The following is a 25,010-nucleotide window of genomic DNA, read 5'->3' as shown; positions in this document are numbered from 1 at the left end:
TTGATAAATTTACCTATTTATCATTATGCAGGGACCTTCTTTTCCCCGGGGTGGGGAGATGACCTTTCCCCTGATGGGAAGGTGATCGTTCTGAAGCTACGCTGTCTGATATTCACGCAGCCACTGCAGGCTGCGCAGGCTCACTCTGTGAGTGGTTCCAATTTTCTGGTGTATATTATTGAGCTTGGCACCAAGGAACCAGAAAAACAAAGAATAAACTAAGCCCAAAGTTAGCAGAGGAAGGAAATAGAGATCAGAAAAACCATTAAAAAATAGCTAATAAAACTAAGAAAAAATATAAACCAAATGTCCAGAACGTTAAAATATTTTTTTAAAAGAGAGGACTCAAAGAAATACAATCATGAATGAAAGAGAACACATTACAACTGATAACACAAAAAATACTAGAATCATAAACATTATTATGAACAATGTGTCAATAAATGGATACACTAGAAGAAATGGATAAAATTCCTAGAAATATACAGCCTATCAAGGCTCTATTTGCCTTTTCTGTTCCTCTTTTGGTCACTACAGACCTTAAAAGCCATGCTCAGAAGATCTCACTGAGGAGCTTGAGGGCCCACATCTGTCTATATAAACTTTTTCCATATATCTGGAACCGGTTAGTAAAAGATAAAAACAGCATTATTAGCTGGATCAAATAAAAGAGGGTAGAGGTTTGCAAGAGAAACAGTTTTGGTGTCTCCTTTAGAATTCCTCTTTTTTATATTATTTACAATTGACTTTTAAGCATTTGTTGAGCATATTTATTTATGCTGTAATTTTATTGTTAGGCTAATTAATAGTTAGTTATATAAAAAAACATTATTAACAATTATTATATATTTCCCTAATTTCTAAACTAAGATTTTAATATCACAGGGCTATGAAGCAGAAAATAAAAAGAATTAACAAAAGACTTGAAATAACATATTTTTAACCTAGTGCTCAGTAAACTTATTAGTCAATATAGCCAAATATTAATAGTACAATAACTGAAATTTTTTTGAGAGCCAAATTCTAAACCTAAACTATATAGGTAGGCACACTCCCTACCAAGGCAGTGCCCACACATGGCACTTCATTGGAGAGCTACACCCAAGGGGGTCAAAGGCCCCATGTGGTCCACCAGCTGTTTATGAGTGGCAGTTTGCCAACCAGGGTTCTTGGGGAAGGGGGAAGAGGCAGAGGCATCCAGCAGGCCTGTCCCTTTCTGCATTTCCAAGAACTAAGCCGACTTTCACTCCTCCTCCCCCTCAGCAACTATCTAGCTTTACTTTTGTTATAAAGCAGAAAATTAAAAATATAAGTTTTGCAAATTTACCTTTCTAACAGTGGGTTGCTTTCGCCTACATGAGGTTTCCAATTTCCCCGCAATTCCCTGAAAATTTTTTTTACAATTTTTTATTATTATGGCTAAAGCAGTGGGTCTCCCCCATGAATCCCATGCCTCCCATGTCAGATAACAACCATGCCATACGAAGAAACTGGGAGACCTGGAGGGGACCCAACACCCCCCTCAGCCTTGCGGGAGAGAGTCGGAAGCCTTCTCCCAGTGCTAGTTTTGTATATTTTACACTTATTTTCTTTTCTATAATTTTTACACCAGTGGAGGGCAACAAGCCACCAGTTCCAATCCATGGAGGGCCCACACAACCCCTATGTCCTAGGGAGGGAAAGGGAGAGGCAGCCGGGGGCCTGTCTCTGATAATTCCATTCCCTATAATCCTGTTACTCATGATCCCATCACTCATTCTGGAGTTGCAATTAATTTCAAGGAACTGATAACCAGCAAGGTCCATACCCATGGTTTGTTAATTTCTAAACCTTTTTACCTGGCCCTATTTTCTTTTCTTTTACAACCTGAGGCAGGCTGAGCCCTAGCCTAGCCTAGCGCCTGGAGGCGGTGGTGGGGCTCGGCTCTTGGTGCTCGGCCTGCTCCCCTTTGTCCCCCTCCCACTCAGGTGCGCTGCAGTGGATGAGGCAGGAGTGCAACGGGTGGGGAAGGAGCAGGCCTGCGCTCACTTCTCCATGTCTGCACCCCTGCTTGGCTTTTTTTTTTTTCTCCTTATTTAAATTGCCCACTTGCTGGACCTTTCCTGTAGAGGCTGGAGAAACACTTTCCCGGGCGTATTCCCTGTTGCAGTATGAGCACTGAGTTTTTTCCTAGTGGAGTCTTAATTCTTTCTCTTGAATCCCCTTCCTGTCTTAGATGTAAATCTGGCTGGACTAGGAAGACGTAGCGCCCTTTTTGTATGGAGCAAGCTTTTAGCCATTGTGGCAGATTCATTGTCAAATTTAGCCATGGATCAATGTATGGAAACTGATCAGGGTGGCCTGGATTCTCAGTTATGATGTTCCAAACTGCCCTTACTAGCCAGAGATGAAAAGTCCTGGCGGATGGCCATCCAACACCAAAGGTGGGCCATTCTGATTCACAGAGTGTGAAGCCTTTTTTGACCATTTAATTCCGTATCCACAGTTGTCTCCATAAGCTTTTTGAAAGTGCTTTAGAAGACAACCTAAGGGGGTCCCCTGTGTACTGGACCCTCCTCCCATATTTAATAGATAGAGCCACCAATTTGCAAAATTGAAACTTGTCCTGGAAAATCCAGGAATTAACACACTAATAAAAGCAAAAAGATAAGACAGATAATTAACTAACACCCAGAATAAAGGATGGGTGACTATAGAGGTATTAATTATTATACAAGACAAGAGGAAGGAGCCAGAAGAAGAGAATAATTTCTTCAGGGGAGAAGTCAGACAGAGTGCCCTGAAGCCAAAGGTCTTGGATCCAAGAACAAAGAATTTACACTACAACAATTCACCCTTTAAGATTGCCCTTTAGTTTTAAGCCAGAAACCTTCAATTTTTGACATAAGAACTTAAACCAGACCTTAAAATCAAACACATTTAAACATTAAACAAAGACTTCACATACACAAATCACAAATCAAGAAATTTTAATGAGCGCAATTTATTCTAATTAAAATTATACAAAAAAATAAAAATAAAATAAAATAAAAAATAAAATTATACCAGAGATTTTTCCTGATGAACACAGACAAAGCTCAATAGATAAGAAAAGGTTCCCCCTAGTGGCCTCTCAGGTGCTCGCAGGCCACATCCCTCACATACTAATTCACTGAAGGGTTTCAGACAGAAACATCAAAAACAAAAACTCAGATCTCGACAAACACAAAGGTGTCCCTGGAAGTCCGAGAAGAGACCAATCAATCCAGGTTAATTCAGTCTCCACTGATGCACTGCAATGTGAGACTCATTAATCCTGGATAATTCAGTCCCCACTAATGCCTTCCTAGAGCACAAACAAATGTCCCCACTAATGTCTTTTACTGAAAGCACAACCAGATTGCTCTGAAAGTCCTAAACGAGACCTGGTCTCCACTGATGCCTTACTAGAGTACAGGCAGATATCTTCCAGCAAAGCCCGAGGCAGGACCAACAAACTCCCCATGGACGTCTTGGTCTTGGAGAGCCTACTGTGAGAGTGTGACCATGTCTGGTCCTCTACATAGTAGTCCAAATCGACTAGTCCAAAACAGAACAGAAAAGCAAGAATTCAGAGGAAAGCTAGAATTCAATAAAGTAAAGAGTTGCTTTACCTACCTCCTTGATTTCTCTGCCAAATTGTCCAAATCGTCAAATTTGGGAACAGAGAGGCATCTGCTGGAGAACTGTCTGAACCCACAGGAAAACAGGGAGCCCTGAAAATGTCTCAGGTGGTGCCTCTCCTCGAGATTCCAGCAGGGTCAGGCAGCCCCCCCCCGGAGAGACCAGCCAATTCGGGGTGTCTCTACCTGGTGATGCAAAACACAGCAGCCCCACATTGGGTGCCAAATGTTGTAAATTACCATACCCCAGATGCTGAAAAGTACCGTACCTCACTTCTGCGAGTTTACGTAGAGACATCAAGTCCAGATGAGTTTTGAAGGGTTTTATTAAAGGAGGCAATTTATTAAATATACCGGCCACATATGGCTGACATGGGGCATTTGCAGAACCAAATCATGTACGCCAAATACATTTCAGAGGCTGGTTATATACCCTTGACCACACACAGGCTGGTGGAAGCATGACATCATGACACAATTGTTAACAAGCCCACAACATTTGTTTAGGGCAGGGGTAGTCAACATTTTTATACCTACCGCCCACTTTTGTATCTCTGTTAGTAGTAAAATTTTCTAACTGCCCACCGGTTCCACAGTCATGGTGATTTATAAAGTAGGGAAATTACTTTATAAAATTTATAAAGCAGAGTTACAGAAAGAAGGAAACTCTGGGAGGAGGAAATAGCAACTACTAGACCTTCTTCCTCCCATATACCTGGTTCTAATCTAGGTCACTATTATTTGTGTTTGCCACAGTGAAACGACCTGGGGGTGCCTAGTAAAGTAGCTGTCACCGGTCCTCGAAGGTCCTCAGGCACCAAAGACACAAAGTACTTACAAGCGTGGAGGTACCTCCTGCCTCTCTGAGGAGGCAGCTCTTACCCACGTCGGAACCACAGGAATCAGGTAAATTTGTAATATAATTCATCTTTATTATTTCACTGCACTGAGTATATTTGCACACACATTTTCCAGAATTTGTCATAGTAAGGGTGATACAGGGTACAAAAGTATGAATGATGTCATCCCATGCTCTTATAAATGGCTTAATCATGAAAATAAGCTGATACTTTCAAAAAACAAAGGTGATGACATAGCCCTGGCTGGCTAACTCAACGGTAGAGCATTAGTCTGGCACATGGAAGTCCCAGGTTCTATTCCCGGCCAGGGCACACAGGAGATGTGCCCATCTGCTTCTCCACCCCTCCCCCTCTCCTTCCTCTTTGTCTCTCTCTTCCCCTCCCGAAGCCAAGGCTCCATTGGAGCAAAGTTGGCCTGGGCATGAGGATGGCTTTCGCAGGTGGATCGCAGTCAGGCTCATGTGGGAGTCTTTCTGTCTGCCTCCCAACTACTCACTTCAGAAAAAAAAAAAGGCAATGCCATAGATCCTGTCCCCAAAGCATCTGTTACATGGTCAATATTGAAACCATCTGGTCCTGCATCTCCTCGGAGACAATTCTGTAATTCTCACCTCATATAGCGCCCCATCAGGCAGCTCTCAATATTACCTGCTCATCCCTGAGCAGAACATCACCATCTGGGGACCCAGATGCAGCCCAAGTGCAGAAGCTGCATGAGAATAGAGCTGGACCGTGGGTACCACACGGGGCCCCTATGACGCACTCCGGACATGAGAGGACACCATGAGCTCCCAATGTATTTAGACCGTTATTATGCGAGCTCTCTGAGTTTCAGCCCAATTCCTAACCCTGAAGTGAAAAAGAGAGGAGAGACGTGAAAAGGAGTTGTCAATAACCCTTTCTAGAGGAAATCTAGAATTAAATTTAGAATTTAAAATTTTTGCAAGGTTGTCAATCTTGGCAATTTTACTGTGCTCCTGATTTCTGCTCTAGTCTATTTTGTTTTTTAATTTTATTTTTCTACTCTCGTCTGTTTCACTGTGATGATTTAACTACACAATCATTTGAAATCTCAGAAAATTGTGTTCATTTTCTCAGGGACAACAAACGGGGGCTGCCTGGGTCCCTCCGCATTCAGACTTGAAAAGAAGAGGGCACGAAGGGACAGCCACCCTGTCAGGAAAGGACAGCTCAGGGGCTGTGGGCCAGACACAGGAGTCCAGCTTGTCCTGTCTGCCATGCCCAGGACTTGACAAGATGTTGCCTCTCTCTCATGAATCTGGACACCCTGATCTTCACGTAATTATATAGATTCTGGCCACAGGCCAGCCTTGGCCTCGATCCAAGTGTCTGTCCTGAGTCTCATCTACCTACATCTTTTGCCATTCTTGTGACTTGGTTTTGACTCTTAATATCAGCCTAACCTCTAAAGCCTTTTTCCTGACTGTATTTCTTCTGCTACTTTACAATCTCCTGCTACCTGCCCTGCCTGACAATTTATTCATCGACAAGGAGGCAGAGAATCTCACAGTGAGAGGCACTGACTTCTCAAGCCTTCAATGTCATGAACCCTGTTCCCATCCACCAGTCCTCCCCACCCCCCAACTTGAGCATGTCTAGAACTTAAAAGACACCCTAGGCATTTCAGCCAGCTATAAAAACCTGTCATTAGTGGGCTTATTAAAATATTTGAGAGAGAGAGAGAGAGAGGGATAGAGAGATAGAGAAAGGTTGGGAAGAGCCAGAAGCATCAATTTGTAATAGTAGTTGCTTTTCATATGCACCCTCACAGGGCACCCTTGGATTTTGAACCAGCAACCTCAGCATTCCAGGTCAATACCTTAACCACTATGCCACTACACATTGGGATAAAATTTTATCTTTTAAATGCTTAGTTTTCGAGAGAGAAAGAGACAGGCACATCAAGCCACTCCTGTATGTGCCCTGACCAGGGAATTAAACTGGCCAACTCTGTTTTGGGATGTGTCAACCAACCAAGCTATAACTCCAGGGCTTAATTTTTATTTTTAAAGAGAGACAGAGAGAAAGGGAGTGAGAGGGGTGGGGAAGGGAAGCTCTCATGTGTTGTTCCACTCAGTCATGTGTTCTTTGGTTGCTTCCCGTGTGTGTCCTGACTGGGGATTGAACACCTGACTTGGTTGTTTCAGGATAAAACCTTTAACTAGCATATAACATGAACTGTAATAATCATCATTATTAATTTTTTATCAATTTTAGAGAGACAGAGAGGGAGGATGACAGAGAGAAGGAAACATTCATCTGTTGTTCTACTCAGTTGTGCATTCATTGGTTGCTTCCCTTTTGTGCCCTGACCGAGAGCAAACCCACAACGTTGTTGTTTTGGGGTGATGCTCTCAACCAAATGAGCTAACCAGCCAGGATGAAGTAAGCATTTTTTTAAGGATCATCTCACCATGTAAATTGTCCCCATTCTGAGATGTGGCTTCTTTCACAAAGTCCTAGAAAATAAAGGGGGAGTGATGTACACATATCTGAAATCTCATCTTTTCACAAGAAAGAAAAAGAGACCCAAGTATATAATTCAGAGTAAATTGATGGTTAGGATGTGGTCACATCAAGGCCGTGGTCACGGTCCTCGCTGGCAGCCGTAGCCTGGTCCGTAATTCCACTGCTCATGCTGCTTCAGGTTTCCCAGACGTGAGATGGGCCTCGTCCTCACTCTGGGGGCCCCACAGATGCCATCTAACTACAGCCTTGTTCCTGAAGCTCTCTCTAACAACACTTCTCCACAGTTCCTAAAGTAATTCCCTCCACAGTCTTCCAGAAATTCTGCTACTCCTGGACAAGATCCAGAGGCTTATGGGGAACGTCTAGGCTCCCTGGAGGAGGAACAGAGCCCAGGGAAGGCTGTGATGCACATTTGAGAGATGGGGGAAGCGAGGAGACTGGGAACCAGGCCCCCCACATTTCTCCACTGTCTCCATCCCACATGGCACCCCCAGTGCAGCAATGAAGCTTCTTCTAATATGAATCCAGTAAAGCTTGGCATCGTCTCTGTCCAGGTCGGCAGATGGAGATGATAACGGAGGGTGGACAGCCACAAACCTGATGTCCCCTTCACCTGCCTGGTGAAGCCTTATACTCATTCCCAGAATGCAATTTGGCATGCAATCAGAAAAGAAGGTGAAAACAGAGATATGTAATCTTGATGAACCTGCCATCCTCAGACGCTTCCTGTCTTTTACGCTTGTCTTTGTGCAGTCTCCATGCCCACCAGGAATGTTTCCCTGTGCTTTCTCTCTTTATTTTCTTTAACTTAAATGCAGGGAGGCAGTGACACAGACTCCTGCATGTGCCCTGACTAGGATCCACCACGCAAGCCCCACGCAGGGCGATGCTCTGCCCATCTGGAGCTGCTGCTCTATTGCTCAGCATCTAAGCTATTTTAGAGCCTGGGGCGAGGCCAGTGCCCAGGGCAAACTTGCTCGAATTGAGCATGGCTGCAGGAGGAGAAGAGAGGAGAGAGAAGGGGGATGGTCAAGAAAAAGATGGGCTTTTCTCTGTGGGCCCTAACCGGGAAATGAAGCCGGGACTTCCACACACCAGGCCTATGTTCTCCCACTGAGCCAACCGGCCAGGCCTTCCCCCCCTTTCTCCCCAAAGTCATTGGTACTGTCACTCATCTCTCTCCATGGGGTCCTTGTATTCTAACCTGGTTATCAGACTTTTCTTACCTTACACAGCCCAGCTCAACCTCGTTCATATTCTATGAAAATACAAAGGATTCACTACTAATGTAAAAACTGTTAGCAGGATAGGGCACTCAATGGTATGAAATGTGGAGGGACCACATAGAGAGCGGAGGACAGGCTAAACTCAAACCCTAAAATGCCAACCTTTAGAGATCATGAAAGGAGGACTCAGCAACCTCTAGAGTGGTCAGAAAGCAGGGGTGTGGGGGACATGAGGAAGGTCATTTTACTAATGCCAAGGGGATCTAATGAGTCATTTGTGTCCAAAACTGAGGGGTAGACTCAGACAAGGACTTAAATGTATCCATTACTTAACCAATACAGTCCAAAGGATAGTATTCAAAGTCACCCACCATCTGGTGCCTCATCTCTCCAAACTATGGGCACCTATCTCCTTAAACAAAGGTTGTGAAGGTTGTCACTTGTCTGGGCCCGTTGTTATCCCACTCGCTCTAACGACACAGAGGTCCCTGGAGACCTTAATGAGGATTCTCACCTGGAACCCGCTGCCTTCATTTCTGATGTCCACGCTGTAGGGTCCTCCGTTCTCATCCACCAAATGCTTGACATGGCCGAGGAGCTCCATCACCTGGCGGTGCCGTTCGGCCCCCATTGACTTGTTGAAAGCACAGTATTGTCTTCCACAGGTTTCAACCAACTCGTTAACCGAGCTGTCGCTTTCAAAGTAATCTTGCATGGAGTAATCGCCCATCTCATCTTTCCGAGTAAATGTGGTAATGGTGTGTCTCACGGCTCCTGCCCCAAACACCTCTGGATGTCCCTGATTGCTTCTCTGTCCTCTGTCTGGTAGTGGCTGATGGGGACCACCAGGAGCAGGGCGTGGAGGCTGGGGGCAGAGGGTGCCAAGCAGCATTCAATGTGATGCTGCTTGTCTTTGGCACGAATTGTAGAGGAGTAAAGGTCGGGGGTGTCGATGACCATAACTGTCTCCCCTGTCATGAATCCTTCCCCTTTCTTGCACACAGTAGTCACCCTCTGCTCACTGAATTTGGATGTGAACACATCTTTTCCCAGAATAGTGTTTCCTGTGGCACTTTTTCGTGCCCCACGCTTCCATAAGAAGAGAAGACTCAGTTCTCCAGAATGGCAGCCCTGCTGCGAAGCATCCTCCTGATACTCCTGACAGGGGCTCCTGCTGGTTCTGTTGGAACAAAGAGTAAATGGTCAATGCTCAGCTTACAGGCGGAGGGGGCAGAGGAACAGGGAAATAGTGCAATATCTGCTTGACTCGTTTTTTCCCCAAGCCATTGAGGCTACTGAGTGAGGTCCTCAACCCAGGCTAGACTGGAACAAGAAATCCTGTGTGCCAGGGGAGACTTGGGGGCGCTGTGAGATCTAGAATATTTGTTCAGAACCCTAGGGGACCACGTAGGGCGATTGTCTTGGGAGACAAGCAAGAAGAGAACTGTAATCTTGGTTTTGGAAGTGGAAAAAGAAACCAATGTCCCAGGTGATGCCCTGAACCGCAGACTCTGCTCCCAGAAGCCACATCACTGTCCTGTCCCAGCGTGTCTGATGTGGTCGGTGTGCTGTGGAGGCTGGGACACTGCCTCCTGCTCCTGAAATCCCACCCCCAAAGCTGTGGCTTCTCAAAGCAAATACTTCCCCCCAATCAGTCATCACTTCATGCAGTGGGACATTCTGTGCTCCCTGAGACATGAGCACAGTGCACAGCATCCTCAGTCTGCCTTCCAAGGCTCAGGACAGTGACCCCCCCCCCCACACGGACACTCAGATGCTCCCCAGAGAGCAGACTTCGTGCCTTTCCCTGCCATCTTGTGCTCCCACACCTGTGATGGGTCAGCCTCCCCACATCCTGTCCTATTCCTGCCTGTGCCACACTGTCCACTCCAAATTCCAGCCCTTCACATCGGCCACCTGGGTACCGCAGGGGACTGTGTTCTCTTTTGTTTACTCCCCACAAGATGAGTCACGGGAGAGGCGGGCTGAATACCTTGTCTCTGGCCAGAGGATTTAGATGACAGCTGGCCTGGTCCTCAGCCCAATGGTGTTTGTGTCTTTGCAGGAACGTTCCTGCCCCTGTCTCCCCATGCCTTCAGTAATGTTCAACCCTGCCCCTGGGCCTTATGAGATTACTTGTTTTGTGTGTAGAAATCTACACACACCCATGACCAACACCAGAGCAGAAATGGAGAAAAAGCACCATCGTCAGAGCAAGGACCAGGAATTTAGCTAGAGCAAGGGTCCTGCTCAAAGGTAGAGATGAGAAGATACAGGAATTTTCCAGTACCGTGGATGGGCCCTTGAGCACTTCCCATGGAGTTCACAGTGGGCTTTAGAGAGTTCTGCAGTTCTAGAGAGCTGAGATCTGGGGTTACAAAGCACATGCTGTTATTGAAGAATGGAAAACATGTAGCACCCTGTATCTTAACCCTGCAAGAGACTGAGTTTATGTACCTTGTCCAGGGCTTTCTGAACTTCCTGTCTGTGGGAATTCTTTAAAATGTGTATTTCTTGGATAGTTTCTTTCACACACCTGTACTTTTAGAACATAAGCAATCCCATGCCCCCAGTGGCCTATGCTTCTGATGCACCCAGTCCGAAACTGAGTTTCTGAGTCAGTTTTCCTAGTCCAACCCCTGTCATCCTGCAGAGGAGGGGTCACAAATCAGAGTGGTCAGCTGCCCACACATTCCTGGACAGCTTGCCTTGGGGAGCAGGTGTATCAGGGCGTAGGTGGGAGAAGGGTTTGAAGACAACATTCATGACTTTGCCTTCTGCTGCAGGCTGCTTTGTGGACACTTGGAAGAGAGAGGAGTGTTTCAGGCAGTTCAGCCCAAATACCCACAGAACTTGCACTTTGTAACTTATTCTAACTCACTTCTGTGTCCTCAGAAATACCTTTGCCTGTACCGAGTATGCAGGAGGGGACTGTCTGCCGCCTTCTCCAGTGCACTCTGGTCCCTGCAGGAGAGCGAACAGACGCCTTCCTTCCTGGTCAGAGGGGTAGGGCAGGAGAGGGTTAGCCCCGAGCAAGCATGGCATCCAGGCTGGAGGAGGTGTGCACTGCTGCTCCTGACCCTGCTCTGTATGCAACTCAGCCCGTCCTCAACCACCTGGGGGTGTGGAGTGACCCTCTCTAGGTCCCGCTTACCTCCCTGGTCCCCAGGAGAATGGGATCGTGGGTGCCCACTCAGCGAGCATCACGAAGGCTCTGAATGTTTCTCTATCCTCACAGCTACTACTCCCCGGGGCCACCTTCCCCTGTTGGGCTCACCTTTCCTGCAGAATGGGTGGCAGGCTCTGACGCTGTCCCTAATACCCCCTGACCTCCAGGTGTGCGTGCAGCTGGCAGGTCCTCCCAGTACACGGGGAAGTGTCCCGCCTCTCTGACCTCAGAGTGCAGGAAGCTCGGGGAAAGGAGGTGCCAGGGGTGACAACTTAAAGAGACAGGAACATTGGCCACTGAGGCTGTGGGGATGCAGTCTTACTGCCAAACCCGCTGTGGACAATGGTGACGTTTTCCAAAAGTTTCTCTGACACCAAAAGCTTGTCCCCCGCAAGGGCTCTAATGTCAGAGGAGAAAGCATTCCAGCCTCAGAACGTATCCATCTCTAACTGCAGGTTGTACTGTGTGACCAACATCTACCCATGCCCCCGTCTGCCAGCCCCTGGTAACCACCATCTACTCTACTGTTCTGTGAATTTGGATTTTTAAAATATCACATAAAAAGTGATTTCATATAGTCTTTGTTATCCTGTGTGACATACTTCACTTCTAAAATGCCCTCACGATCTACTTGAAAATGGAAAGATGTTTTTCTAATTTTCATGGGGTGGGAAGTCTGGGTCCCAGTATTCTATCCTGTTGTCCCTGGGACAGAGTCTCTGCACTGTGGGTAGAGAGGGAGTAGGGAGCTGCTGGTGGGCTCACCTGGTTAGTCCTGCACTCAGAGTGGAGGGGTGAGAATGGCTGCCAATCTCCCCTATGGGTAAGGTGCCATATTCCTGATGGGTAACTGAGGGGAGAGGGAGCACCATTACCTGCCAACACCTGCCCACAGTGGTGTTTCCTTCAAGCTGAGACGAAGGTGATTTCAGGAAGGAGGAAGGAAGTCATGGCTCACATGTCACACAGACTCTCACTCTAACTAAGTTTTAGTAGATTAAAAAAATTAATGTTTCATCATATGCTATATGGCCTAAGGACAAAGCTTAGAGACTTTAATTTTTAAAAATTCACCAGTTATGGCTGTTCCAGCAGTAATGTCTGAGGGCTCCCCACGATGCTGTGTGGAGTGGAAACTCTGGCGGTGGATTCAGATTAAACGTGGGCCACCGTGCTGGTCTCCTCATCATCCTTCCTGTGAAGTGCTGGGATTTGTACTGTTTAGTTTTCCCTTTTTGTTCCTTAGGGAAGTGAATGCCACATTGGTAAATGGGGCCCTAGGTGCCACTGCCATTGTCTTCCATATTGCTGTCTGTGTCTGGAGTCCTTGGCTTTCCACAAGTGCATATCCATTGCACTCGCAGAAGACCAAAGAATGCTGTGTCTCCACAGATCTCCACATAGTCACCGATGAGCAGGGATGTGGCTCTGGCTCTGCTCTCAACCCATATGTGTGCATCCTGTCAAGATGAGCTCCCAGGGGTGACTTGTAGGGCTGTTCAGGGCCCCGTGTGCAGAGGAACCCTCACATGGTTCAATGCTCTGTAATGTCATCTTGAAATCCTTCATGATTTTTGAACAAAGGACTGGGTATTTTCTATTTATGCAAGACCTTGCATATTACACAGCTGGTCATGACCTATCTTTATTGAATGTCTGAAAACTGTTACCTAGGGCCTTTTAAGGTGTCCACATCATTAACTAATAATTGATCCAATGATATGCTTATTAACACCATCATTTCCAACACTAGCTGCTTCCGTCCATGGGACTCACCCTACTGTCCACTGCTTCTGGCCACATCTGGTCCTCTTTGTAGCCATCCTCAAGCTTAAGCAACGACTGGTCAAATTTCTCAGTCTAGTGGATCAAAATGTATAATAGTAATAAAACACTCAATATTGTAGTGGTGATGCAATAACTAGAACATCTTGTCAACTGTGACCACTGTGACAGCCTGCCTCTCACCTGGAACAATCTTGAGAGCCTGTTGATCCACCTTCTGGGTAAATCTCAGAGAAGCTGCCTGTCTGCCCTGCGGTGGGAGGCGGTGGGAAGGGCGGAAGGGAAAGGTGCCTGCTGACTTGTCCGTCATGCCGACTTTCAAGCTTGCAAGAGCCCTATGGAAATAACCAGAGAAGCTGTGTGGTCACTAGAAGACTTTTATCCAGCCTCCTCTTCCTCTTTCCCTCTGGATACCAATAGTTTAGGCCCCCGTGACTTCGTGCCTGATGTTTGTTAATTTCTGAATGGGTTACTTGAGACCCTCCTGAGAGACCACATTCAAAACCCAGATTGTATAATCACTAGCAAGCACCCCGAGGATATGCCAAGTCACAGGCCCGACTCTCTTCTCCCAGAATCCACTGAGTCTCCCACTGCACCGGGGAACACGACCAGACACTGTGTCTGGCTTTCTGCACAAGACTTAGTTCATTCAGTAAAGAGTTTTTTGAATCATCATATAACCCAATCACCGACCGTAGCTTTGAAAATTTCAGTGCCAGAGCGGACACATGGAGGGAAAGTTTTCAACTTGGTAAAACTGAAGCAGCCAGCAGGTTATGGGGCAATATTTCCGTCTCTTTAAAGGCGAACATTCCCTCACTGGCCTCACACACTGAGCTCCCTGGCTCAGTGGTTTGGAGGCTCAAGCACTTTCCCCTCCCTCACAGTTAAAGCATAAGCACCAGCTTAAAGGGCTACTTTGGAGAAAACCTGAGAGCTCATCATGTCCTTCAATAGAAGGTGAGCCTGGCTGAGAAGAGGCAGGGAGTAGGCTGGGGGTAGGCTGTTGTCTTCTCTGGTTATTTCCATAGGGCTCTTGCAAGCTTGAAAGTCGGCATGACGGACAAGTCAGCAGGCACCTTTCCCTTCCGCCCTTCCCACCGCCTCCCACCGCAGGGCAGACAGGCAGCTTATCTGAGATTTACCCAGAAGGTGGATCAACAGGCTCTTGAGATTGTTCCAGGTGAGAGGCAGGCTGTCACAGTGGTCACAGTTGACAAGATGTTCTAGTTATTGCATCACCACTACAACTAAGTCTTGTGCAGAAAGCCAGACACAGTGTCTGGTCGTGTTCCCCGGTGCAGTGGGAGACTCAGTAGATTCTGGGAGAAGAGAGTCGGGCCTGTGACTTGGCATATCCTCGGGGTGCTTGCTAGTGATTATACAATCTGGGTTTTGAATGTGGTCTCTCAGGAGGGTCTCAAGTAACCCATTCAGAAATTAACAAATTCTGTCTGAGGAGGGACCAGGGACTGGCCCGCAGCACAGCAGGGAGATGCTGTCAGGGTGACCTAGGGTGGGAGGGGAGTATGGAGCTTTTTTAGCACAATGGCCTATAGCTCATAATTAACAGGATAAATTTGTTGACTGGTAAGTCTTCACTCATTTGCTCCTGTGACAGACTGATGTCTGAGAAGTCTTCCTTTTCCCTCAGTAGGATATTAGTGTCCCCAAGGCAGGTTTTTACAGCTCAAAGACAATTCAGAGACTACCCAGTCTAATCCCCTCTTCTGACTGAAGAAGCCGGATTCCAGAGTGAGCAGGGACTCATCAGGTGTGTACCCTCATCTCTGATGGCAGTGGACATCTAGAATGTGGTTTGTGGATTTCTTTTCATGATTTAAAAGAGGCTGTGACCCCAGTAATGTGACATATGAGGTGGGGAGGGGGTGCCGTGGGGCAGGACTGGCCATTCTGGAGAAACAGTGCATGAGAAACCCTCCTGGGAACTCCCTGGGTACAGGTTTCCTGCCAGTTCTCCACTCAGCAAGAGTGTGGACCCCTTCCCTGCCTCTCTCCATCTACCTCTGATTCGTTGGGATTTTAGAATCTCGGGCCTGAGGAGACACCAGGAAGATGAGTCGTGTGCAGTGGTTAGGAGGGGACATGCTGGTCAGACAGACTTGTAATGGGATCCCTGCTCTGCCTGGTACCTGTTAGCACTGTCACCTTGGGCAACTGTCTCAGCGTTTTCAGGCCACATCAATGTACTTGTTTAAAACATTAGAAAAATAAAATTAGCTGCTGTTGGTCAAATAAGTTTGTAAACATGATATATATGTTTGCTCGCTTGTGACTTATAATGGGTGTGGGGGACAGGCTATAAGCAGGCCAGGTTGTTGTAGCCTGAGGTTTGGTTTTGGGACTAAGCTTTTCCCCACACCCTTGACTGATTGTATGATCTGGGTGGTGCACTCTCATGAGAAATCCAATTATGCCTTGGATAAGTGACTTTGTATTGGAGACTTCCTTGTTTGTATATTGGATTAAGGGATTTTGGTTTTCTACACTATAAAGTGGGACAGACCAGGAGCTCAGACACACAGTTCCTGCTATCACAATTGCAGGGGCTCCCCTGATCCCTTGCCCTTCATGGGAAGAGCTGGTTTTCTGCTTTTCCCTTGTCTTCTTTTGTGGTTTGTCTGTCTTGGTGAGACACCAATAAATAGGATGGCCCCCCATCCTCTGACTCCGCCATTTCTTTATCGCCTGCCCGAATCCAATGGGAACCTGCATGTGAATGGTCACGATGACGGCTCCTGGCCTTACAACTGGCGTAGTCAGCAGGATTCAGAGATTGGTATGGAGCCACCACCCTTGATGGGTGGGATAGAGTACTGGTTGCTGCTCTGGCTCCCCATGGCTGTCCTTTTAGGGGCCATGGGCTACATGTTTTTACTCAAGAGGAAACTGCCCGAGGTCAAAAGCTTCAGCATGAATTGCAAACAGAACGGCAGAAAAGGCTGGAACTGGAGCGAGCACTGGAGAAGGAATTACGGGTTCGAGAGTTGCAGTTTACCCTGGAAGCTGAACGTCTTCACCGGCAGTTGTTGGAGAAACAACTCCGGATTCAAGAGCTCGAGTCTCAGCTTCTGGCCCAAAGCCAGCAGCCACAGGAGCCTAAACGGTCACCAAAGGAGCAGCAGCATCCGTGCCGGTGGATTGGCTTTGAGTCAGCGGGAGCAGGCGCTTGCGACTCCTCTTCTGAGGATGAGAAGGCTCAGGCTGAAGCTGCCATACGCACACTGAGAGCCCGACCAGTTGTCGCCAAGAAGGTAAAAACCCAGCAACAAAGAGTCCCTCAGGGGCAGCCACAGCCTCCTGCCCAGGTAATGGAACACTCTGTGGTCCGGCCCTATACCCAGGCAGAGCTGATGGAGTTGGGGGCACAATTTAGGCAGAAACCTACTGAATCCCTGGTAGCCTGGTTACTACGATTATGGGATATAGGGGTGGATGGCATCATGCTCTCCGGAACAGAGATGGAGAAATTGGCCGCCATTACCACACACTCTTCCTTGAGGCAGCGTCTTCAGAACTGCCATGGCAACCCAGGGGACCATACCCTATTAGAATGGGTGATGGCTGCCATTCGTATGGTCTGGCAGAATGCTGGAGAACTGCCGGGGGCAATGAGTCGGTGGCAGTGCTACAGTGAGTTAGTAAAGGTCCTTCGAGAACTAGGTATGAAGAATGCTGTTTTCAACCCTGGGTCTCGTGGGCCAGACGAAGAAGTGTTTACGGACAAAATGAGGGAATTTGTCCTTGCTAGCACCCCGTCAGCCCTTTTTGGGTCACTTGTGGCTATCTTGGGCCCCTATGTGGGGCAGCCCATCAATGCAGTTACACAGATGGTAGCAGATTTGGGAGAGCTGGAGGTCGCTCGGGATCATAAAGCAGTGAGGGCTGCTGCCTATGTTTCCCCCCCAACTAACAAGGGAAACAGGCCTGTAAAGGTTACCCGAACGCAGATGTGGGTAGACTTGATTGCGGCTGGAGCAGATAAGGGGAAATTGGATGGCCAGTCTAATAAAATTCTTTTGGAGCTTTGGCAGCAGCTTAAACCAGAACAGAAGTTCCAGCCACTGAGACGAAAGGCCCCAGCAGCTACCAATAAAACGTTTGGTGCGCGCACAGCTCGGTTACAAGATTATATGATAGAGACAGCCGAGGGAGAGGGGAACTCCCAAGACCCATTGTACCAGTTTGAATAGGAAAAAGGCCAAGGGACCCGTCTAACGGGGATGGGCGGGGACCGGAGGCCATATGTGGAACTGGCTATCCACTGGTCCCCTTCCAACGTACAACAGGTGTTGGCCTTGGTGGATACAGGTGCAGAATGTTCCCTTCTCTATGGAAACCCAGAGCGGTTTGCTGGGACCCCAGTGGCCATTGACGGTTATGGGGGCCAAACTGTCCAAGTGAAGCCAATAACTATTCCATTGGGGATAGGGAGACTGCCTCCTAAGCCATATAAGGTGTATGTATCTCCTATTCCTGAATATATTTTGGGGGTAGATGTCTTGCAAGGACTGTGGTTGGAAACTACAGCTGGGGAGTTCCGGCTGCGGATCAGGGTTGTGAAGGCAGTATTGCGGGGACATGCATCACATTCCCCTTTGCAATTACCCATCCCTCGGCGTGTGACTAACACCAAGCAGTACCGCCTGCCAGGTGGTTATGAAGAAGTCACAGGGACAATCCTTGAACTAGAAAAGGTGGGGATCATCCGGCCAGCACACAGTCCTTACAACTCCCCAGTATGGCCTGTGTGCAAAGCAGATGGAACCTGGAGAATGACAGTAGATTACAGGGAACTTAATAAAGTTGTTCCCCCTTTGCACGCTGCTGTTCCCTCGATAGCTAACATGATGGATCGGCTAAGCCATGAGTTGGGGACATACCACTTTGTGGCAGACTTGGCCAATGCTTTTTTCTCTATTGATATAGCCGCAGAGAGTCAAGACCAATTTGCCTTCAGTTGGGAAGGGAGACAATGGACCTTTACAGTGTTACCCCAGGGCTATTTGCATAGCCCCATCTTGTGCCATGGGCTGGTGGCTGCTGACCTGGCTAAATGGAAACAGCCAGAGGTAGTCCGCATGTACCATTATATTGATGATATTATGCTAACTAGTGATTCTCTTTCAGAATTGGAGCAAGCAGTCCCTACCCTGTTATCCCATTTGAAAGCATGTGGCTGGGCAGTTAATGAGAACAAATTACAAGGACCTGGGTTATCTGTTAAATTCTTGGGAGTTGTCTGGTCGGGTAAGACAAAAGTTATCCCTGACGCACTTATAGATAAGATTCAAGCATACCCCGTGCCCACTACGGTAAAACAGTTACAGGAATTCTTAGGTTTGTTGGGGTATTGGCGAGCATTTATACCGCATTTGGCTCAGTTACTACGCCCCTTGTACAACCTTATTCGAAAGGGGGTTCACTGGGATTGGACTGAGCAGGCGCAAGGTTCATTTGAAGCTGCTAAGAGAGCTGTCAAGGTGGCACAGGCCTTGAATGTGTTTGATCCTGCCAGGCCCTGTGAGCTGGATGTTCATGTAACCTCGGAGGGGTTTGGATGGGGCTTGTGGCAGCGGACAGAGCGCCTACGGCAACCTATTGGATTTTGGTCCCAATTGTGGAAAGGTGCTGAAGTTCGTTACTCATTAGTAGAGAAGCAGCTGGCAGCTGTATATGCTGCCCTCCTGGCAACTGAGAGTATTACAACCACAACACCAGTTACAGTCAAAACAACATACCCTATAGCTGGATGGGTGAGAGATTGGGCAACTAAACCACGTAGTGGTATGGCCCAAATGTCTACCCTGGCCAAGTGGGGTGCCTATCTGCAACAACGCTGTGCTCTTAGCACCAGCCCATTGAGGGCAGAACTGCAGGAGGTCTTGGGTCCAGTCACCTATGCGACCTTAGAGTCAGGTGCAACTGGGGCTCAGGAGGCAGAACCTGAGGTCAGTCCTTACCAGGAGGGGCGGGTGCCCATCCCCGAAGATGCCTGGTATACTGATGGTTCCAGCAGGGGCCAACCTGCCAAATGGACGGCTATCACCTTCCATCCGGCCACTGAGACTATTTGGATGGACACGGGTACAGGCCAAAGCAGCCAATGGGCAGAATTAAGAGCTGTTTGGCTAGTTGCCCATAATGAACCTTCACCTCTGGTGATCTGTACTGACAGTTGGGCTGTCTATCGTGGACTGACCCTTTGGATTGCTACTTGGCACATTAACCAGTGGATGGTAATGCACCGTCCATTATGGGGTCAGGCCTTGTGGCAGGACTTATGGGAAATAGGACACCAGAAGCAGGTGACAGTATATCATGTCACAGGGCATGCCCCTCTAGCCCATCCTGGGAATGATGAGGCAGATACGTTGGCAAGGGTGCGATGGTTGGAGACTGCACCTGCAGGTGATGTGGCACAGTGGCTCCACTGGCGCCTGCTCCATGGAGGACAGAAAACTATGTGGGCTACGGTTAAGGCTTGGAACTTGCCTGTGTCCTATGCAGAGGTACTTGCAGCCTGTGAGCAATGTGCAGTATGTTCCAAGGAACACCCTCGGAGACCACTGGTGTCACCTGGACAGATCCAGAGGGGTCATGTCCCACTGACACGATGGCAGATAGACATCATTGGACCCTTACCAAAGTCAGAAGGGTACCAGTATGCAGTCACTTGTGTAATACTGCCACTGGGCTGCTTGCTGCTTACCCCGCTTGTAACCCTGACCAGAGGGCAGTCATACAGGCTCTGGACTGCCTGAGTGCTGCATACGGGCGACCGCTGGTCCTTGAAAGTGACAATGGTACCCACTTCACTGGTTCAACGGTGAAGCAATGGGCTCAAAAGCTGGGGGTGGACTGGAAGTACCATGTTCCCTACCACCCCCAGGCTGCTGGCATCATTGAGCGTTATAATGGACTCTTAAAGCAGGGACTGCGACAGGAGGGGGGCACCGGCTCTCTTACTGGATGGACACGCCGCTTATGGACAGTACTTCGGATTTTGAATGAGCGACCTCGACGGGGAAGCCCAGCTCCAGTAGAGGCCCTCCTGCATCGGACAGCTGCCCCTATTCAGTTGCAGATACGCACTAAGGACATTTTACTCAAGCCAGGTTTCGGACAGCAGGGCAACGTGCTCTTGCCTGCTCCAACAGCCCTCCTTAAAGGACAACGGCTTCAATGGACTTGGCCCTGGACTGTACAGGCCCCCCATCTGAGATGGGTGGCCTTGTTGGCACCATGGGGAAAGGGGTTAGAGGTGGACCTCCAGTTAACTCCTTGGGCAACCAGCACCTGGCCACCTAAGGTAGAAGTGTATTATCCCTTGAGTGCTCAAGGGGACAGCATTTTGAAGGGCACCTTTGTGATTTCTTTATGGCCAATAATGAGTTCCCCTATTTTACTACACATAGAACCAGCAGATGCTGGTGTATTGGCCAATAAGGTTTGGTACGCCCGCTCAGGGCGGCCTCTGGTGCCAGCTACAGTGCTGTCTGCAGATAAAACTCTGGCCTGTATTCTGCCAGAGGGAAAAGATTTGCCTCTCTTGGTGCCACTGACAGCTCTCTCATTTCACCCATAGTTTTTGATCTGTTAATCCTATTGCTGTAGTTGGTACTATTTCTGTTTATGCAATGTATCCTACTCTTTGCACAGTGACCATCATGGAAGATGCCTGTGGTTTAGATTGTAAAGCGAGCAAAAGGGGTGGAATGTTGGTCAAATAAGTTTGTAAACATGATATATATGTTTGCTCGCTTGTGACTTATAATGGGTGTGGGGGACAGGCTATAAGCAGGCCAGGTTGTTGTAGCCTGAGGTTTGGTTTTGGGACTAAGCTTTTCCCCACACCCTTGACTGATTGTATGATCTGGGTGGTGCACTCTCATGAGAAATCCAATTATGCCTTGGATAAGTGACTTTGTATTGGAGACTTCCTTGTTTGTATATTGGATTAAGGGATTTTGGTTTTCTACACTATAAAGTAGGACAGACCAGGAGCTCAGACACACAGTTCCTGCTATCACAATTGCAGGGGCTCCCCTGATCCCTTGCCCTTCATGGGAAGAGCTGGTTTTCTGCTTTTCCCTTGTCTTCTTTTGTGGTTTGCCTGTCTTGGTGAGACACCAATAAATAGGATGGCCCCCCATCCTCTGACTCCGCCATTTCTTTATCGCCTGCCTGAATCCAATGGGAACCTGCATGTGAATGGTCACGATGACGGCTCCTGGCCTTACAGCTTCCTTGCAGGTTTTTTTAGAGAGCAAATGAGATAATATTAAAAAAAATTTATCAGTGTGTTTTGTATAGAATTGTTAATAGTTATACTACACAGAGGTTAAATTTTTTATTGTGGAAAATTTTAACTAACTCAAAGATAAGGAAATAATATAAGGAACTTCAATGTACCGAGACAAAGCTTCAACCATTATCAGCTGATGCAATGTTGTTTCATCTATATACTCACTACTCCCTACACATTTCACATTATTTTGAAGAAGATATCAGACATTGTTTCAATTTATCAGTAAATAGTGGAAACCTTTTTAAAAATATTACCATAATCAGTCTCCAAAACGCAACTAGAATTTTTATGAAATATTGCCAGTTGTCTTCAGATTTCATTGATTGTCTCAAAAACTGTGTGAAGTCGGATTCAAATAAGATCCATAAATCACAATTGTTTGATATTCCTTAAATTTAAATTAATGTGTAGTTTTCTAAACTTCCCTGTCTCTTTGTGGGAAAATCCCTGTGTAAGAAAGGGGAAGTCTATTGTCCAACAGAATCGGGCTGTGTACATGTTGTCGATGACATCCTCAGTGTGTCATTCACCTGCTCCTCTAGTTCCAGTGTTTTGTGTGAATTTCTATTTAAGGAGAAGCTTGATCACCCAGGTCTGACTGTGTTTCAGTGAGAATACTTTGTAGGTGCCGCTGTAAACTTCCATCAGAAGGCACATCATGTTTGGTTGTCTCTCTGTCTGTGACATTAATGATTGCCTTAGATTTGTTAAGGGTCACAAATGATGATACTCAAATTCTATCATTCTTTCTTCATTTACTAGATGGAATAACTTTATATAAAGAAAGATTTTCCAACCATGCTCTCATTTCCATAGGTACAGTTACATAAGAAAGACAAGATAAATGCTTCATACTTTCCCTCCATTTGTCAATGTCAGAGTCCTAGCAGACTCCAAAGGGAGCGATTGACAACTTTGAGGAAGAAGGCACTGTTGTGAACACATTTAATACATGTACATTCATTGGGATTGTTATCGATGCTCAAACTGTCCCATTTTTGTCCAGCTGGATTCTCTTGAAGTTGACTCTTAAGTCCTTTTGACAATATGCTAGTAATTATCAGAGCTTATCCTATCTTTCTAGTTGATAAGAGAGTGCAGGCTCCACTCAAATATTTTCTGCCTAGACCTGGAATCAGTAGGTCAGTGGTCCCCAATCTTTTTTGATGAACCAGTTTAATGTCAGGAAATATTTTCACGAACCGGCCTTTAGGGTGGGATGGATAAGTGTATCACGTAACCGAGACAAGCGTCAAGAGTGAGTCTTAGACGGATGGAACAGAGGGAATCAGGCCAATTTTTAAAAATAAAACATCGTTCAGACTTAAATATAAATAAAACGGAAATAATGTAAGTTATTTATTCTTTCTCTGCGGACCAGTACCAAATGGCCCGCGGACCGGTACTGGTCCATGGCTCGGGTGTTGGGGACCACTGCAGTAGGTAACCTCTCCATTTTTTTCTTCACTTTGCTGTTTTCACTTGATGACACACCAAGCTGTCCTCATACTGGTACAAAGAGATATATCTCCTCCCTGTTCACAGTCAGACAACACTTCCTTTGTGAATTTGCCATTGGTATTCTACTGGTCCCTACAGACAGCCATCTGATAGGTCTCTGTTTTGTTTGCTATTATAGATAATGATGCAAAAGATAGCCTTATATATAATTTTTTTCTGTATTTGTCATTGTAATTTAGGGGTAAATCCTAATATTGGGGATTAATAACCAAAGGGAAAATGCATGTGTACTTTTGTGAGATATTGCTAACTTCTCTGTAGGATCTGGACTGTTGTTCTAGTCTCTCTCTTTTTTTAAAGGCATCATCCTAACTTAAAATGGCCCTGGCTGTAGCTAAAAACTCTCTTCTGTCCCAAATATTGTTTATTTGCCTCTGCAGATTCACACTTTGCGCTCCTTCACCTTAGGTCTTTGTCCCAGGGGGGTGATCTGTGTGGATCTCAATGTTAACAAAACTAGAGGTTCGCTACTTGGGTTGTTCTACAGTGTGTCCATAAAGTCATGGTGCACTTTTGATGGTCACAGGAAAGCAACAAAAGACGATAGAAATGTAAAATCTGCACCAAATAAAAGGAAAACTCTGCCAGTTTCATACCTATTCAGTGCAATTCGATGTGGGCTCACACACGGATTTTTGAGGGCTCCTTAGGTAGCTATCCCCTATAGCCACTACAGACTCGTCACTGACTGATGGCCTACCAGAACAGGGTTTCTCCACCAAACTGCCGGTTTCCTTCAACTGCTTATCCCATCGAGTAATGTTATTCCTATATTGTGGCGCTTCTTTATAAACGCGCCAATATTCACATTGCACTTTGGTCACAGATTTGAAATTAGCGAGCCACAGAACACACTGAACTTTTCTCTGTACCGTCCACATCTTGACTGGCATGGCCGTGGGCTGTTCTACTGTATATGTGACATCTGAGGACAAGCAGTGCAGGCCACCAGCCATGAAAACTGAGTACATCCAGTACATGGCTAGAGGAAAAAAAAAAAAGATAAACAACCGTTAGAAATGTAGACCCAACATCCTGCATTCTATGTGTCAGAGACCCTTATCAGAAGTTTATGTTTGAAATTCTCCACTGAGCTATACACCCCCATTGCTATGCTGAGTGCGACCTCCCTAGCGAATAGCTAACTGCCACATCTGCTTCTGTATAATGCTTGCTCAGCCTAGATAGCCACCCTATAAAAAGGAGCCATTTTAGAAGCTCGGGGCTGCAGTGCTCCCTTGCGTGGGTTGCCTGCAGTCCCTGCGCAGGTTTGCAATAAAACTTATAAAATTCACTTTGGGTTTGCAGTGGTCTGTCTCCTGGGATGTAACATATACATGGTGTTACATCATCATCTGCGCATGTGCACATGCTGCCACATCATCCTACAGAAACTGGGAGGTTTTTCCTTTTATTTGGTGCAGATTTCACATTTCTATCATCTTTTGTTGCTTTCTGGTGATTGGTCAAAAGTGCATCATGACTTTATGAACACACTGTATTTAAGAAGGGAATGTACTTGTCACAAGGGAGATTTATTTACTTGCAGCAAGTTAAGGAGACAGGATTAATATCCAAGCTTTGTCTCTCAGAAGGGAGGCTTAGCACTTGCTTATATACACTATTTGGTCAATTACATGTTGGTAAATGTTTCTCAGTTGGCCATACTTACCTAGGATGAGTTTTTGTCGACCTCAATCTTTTTATAGCTGGTCTGCAAAATACTCTGCTATATTTTAACATTTAGCAAGAATAGCATTTAGTAAGAAGGTTCTAGACCTTGAGGCCCATGTTCGATCAAACAACATCAGTAGGATCTCTGGCTGTCTGACTTCTGCTTGGCGTCTGCCAATGGGGAGTCCAAGCAGGAGATCCCTTCTGGGCACAAATGAAAGGTCGGGTGTCTTTCTCCCACCCCTCTCCCTGTCAAGTCACCTACGACAAGCTGCAACCCTGAGCCGAACATCACACCTTCTCTACCCA

General features: G+C 46.8%; 1 protein-coding gene and 1 pseudogene across 1 annotated transcript in view; both read right to left on the bottom strand.

The window, feature by feature from the left end:
- Positions 1–11,519, bottom strand: part of LOC136318258 (GTPase IMAP family member 1-like) — a 230,604-nt pseudogene extending 219,085 nt beyond the window's left edge.
- LOC136318252 (GTPase IMAP family member 4-like) overlaps positions 1–25,010 on the bottom strand; it is a 208,110-nt gene that overhangs the window by 165,910 nt on the left and 17,190 nt on the right. The window lies entirely within an intron of this gene.

The sequence above is a fragment of the Saccopteryx bilineata genome, unplaced genomic scaffold, assembly GCF_036850765.1.
Source record: "Saccopteryx bilineata isolate mSacBil1 unplaced genomic scaffold, mSacBil1_pri_phased_curated manual_scaffold_23, whole genome shotgun sequence".
NCBI lineage: Eukaryota > Metazoa > Chordata > Mammalia > Chiroptera > Emballonuridae > Saccopteryx > Saccopteryx bilineata.
The sequence above is the reverse complement of the archived record's forward strand: the minus strand, read 5'-3'. Positions and strand labels throughout refer to the sequence as shown.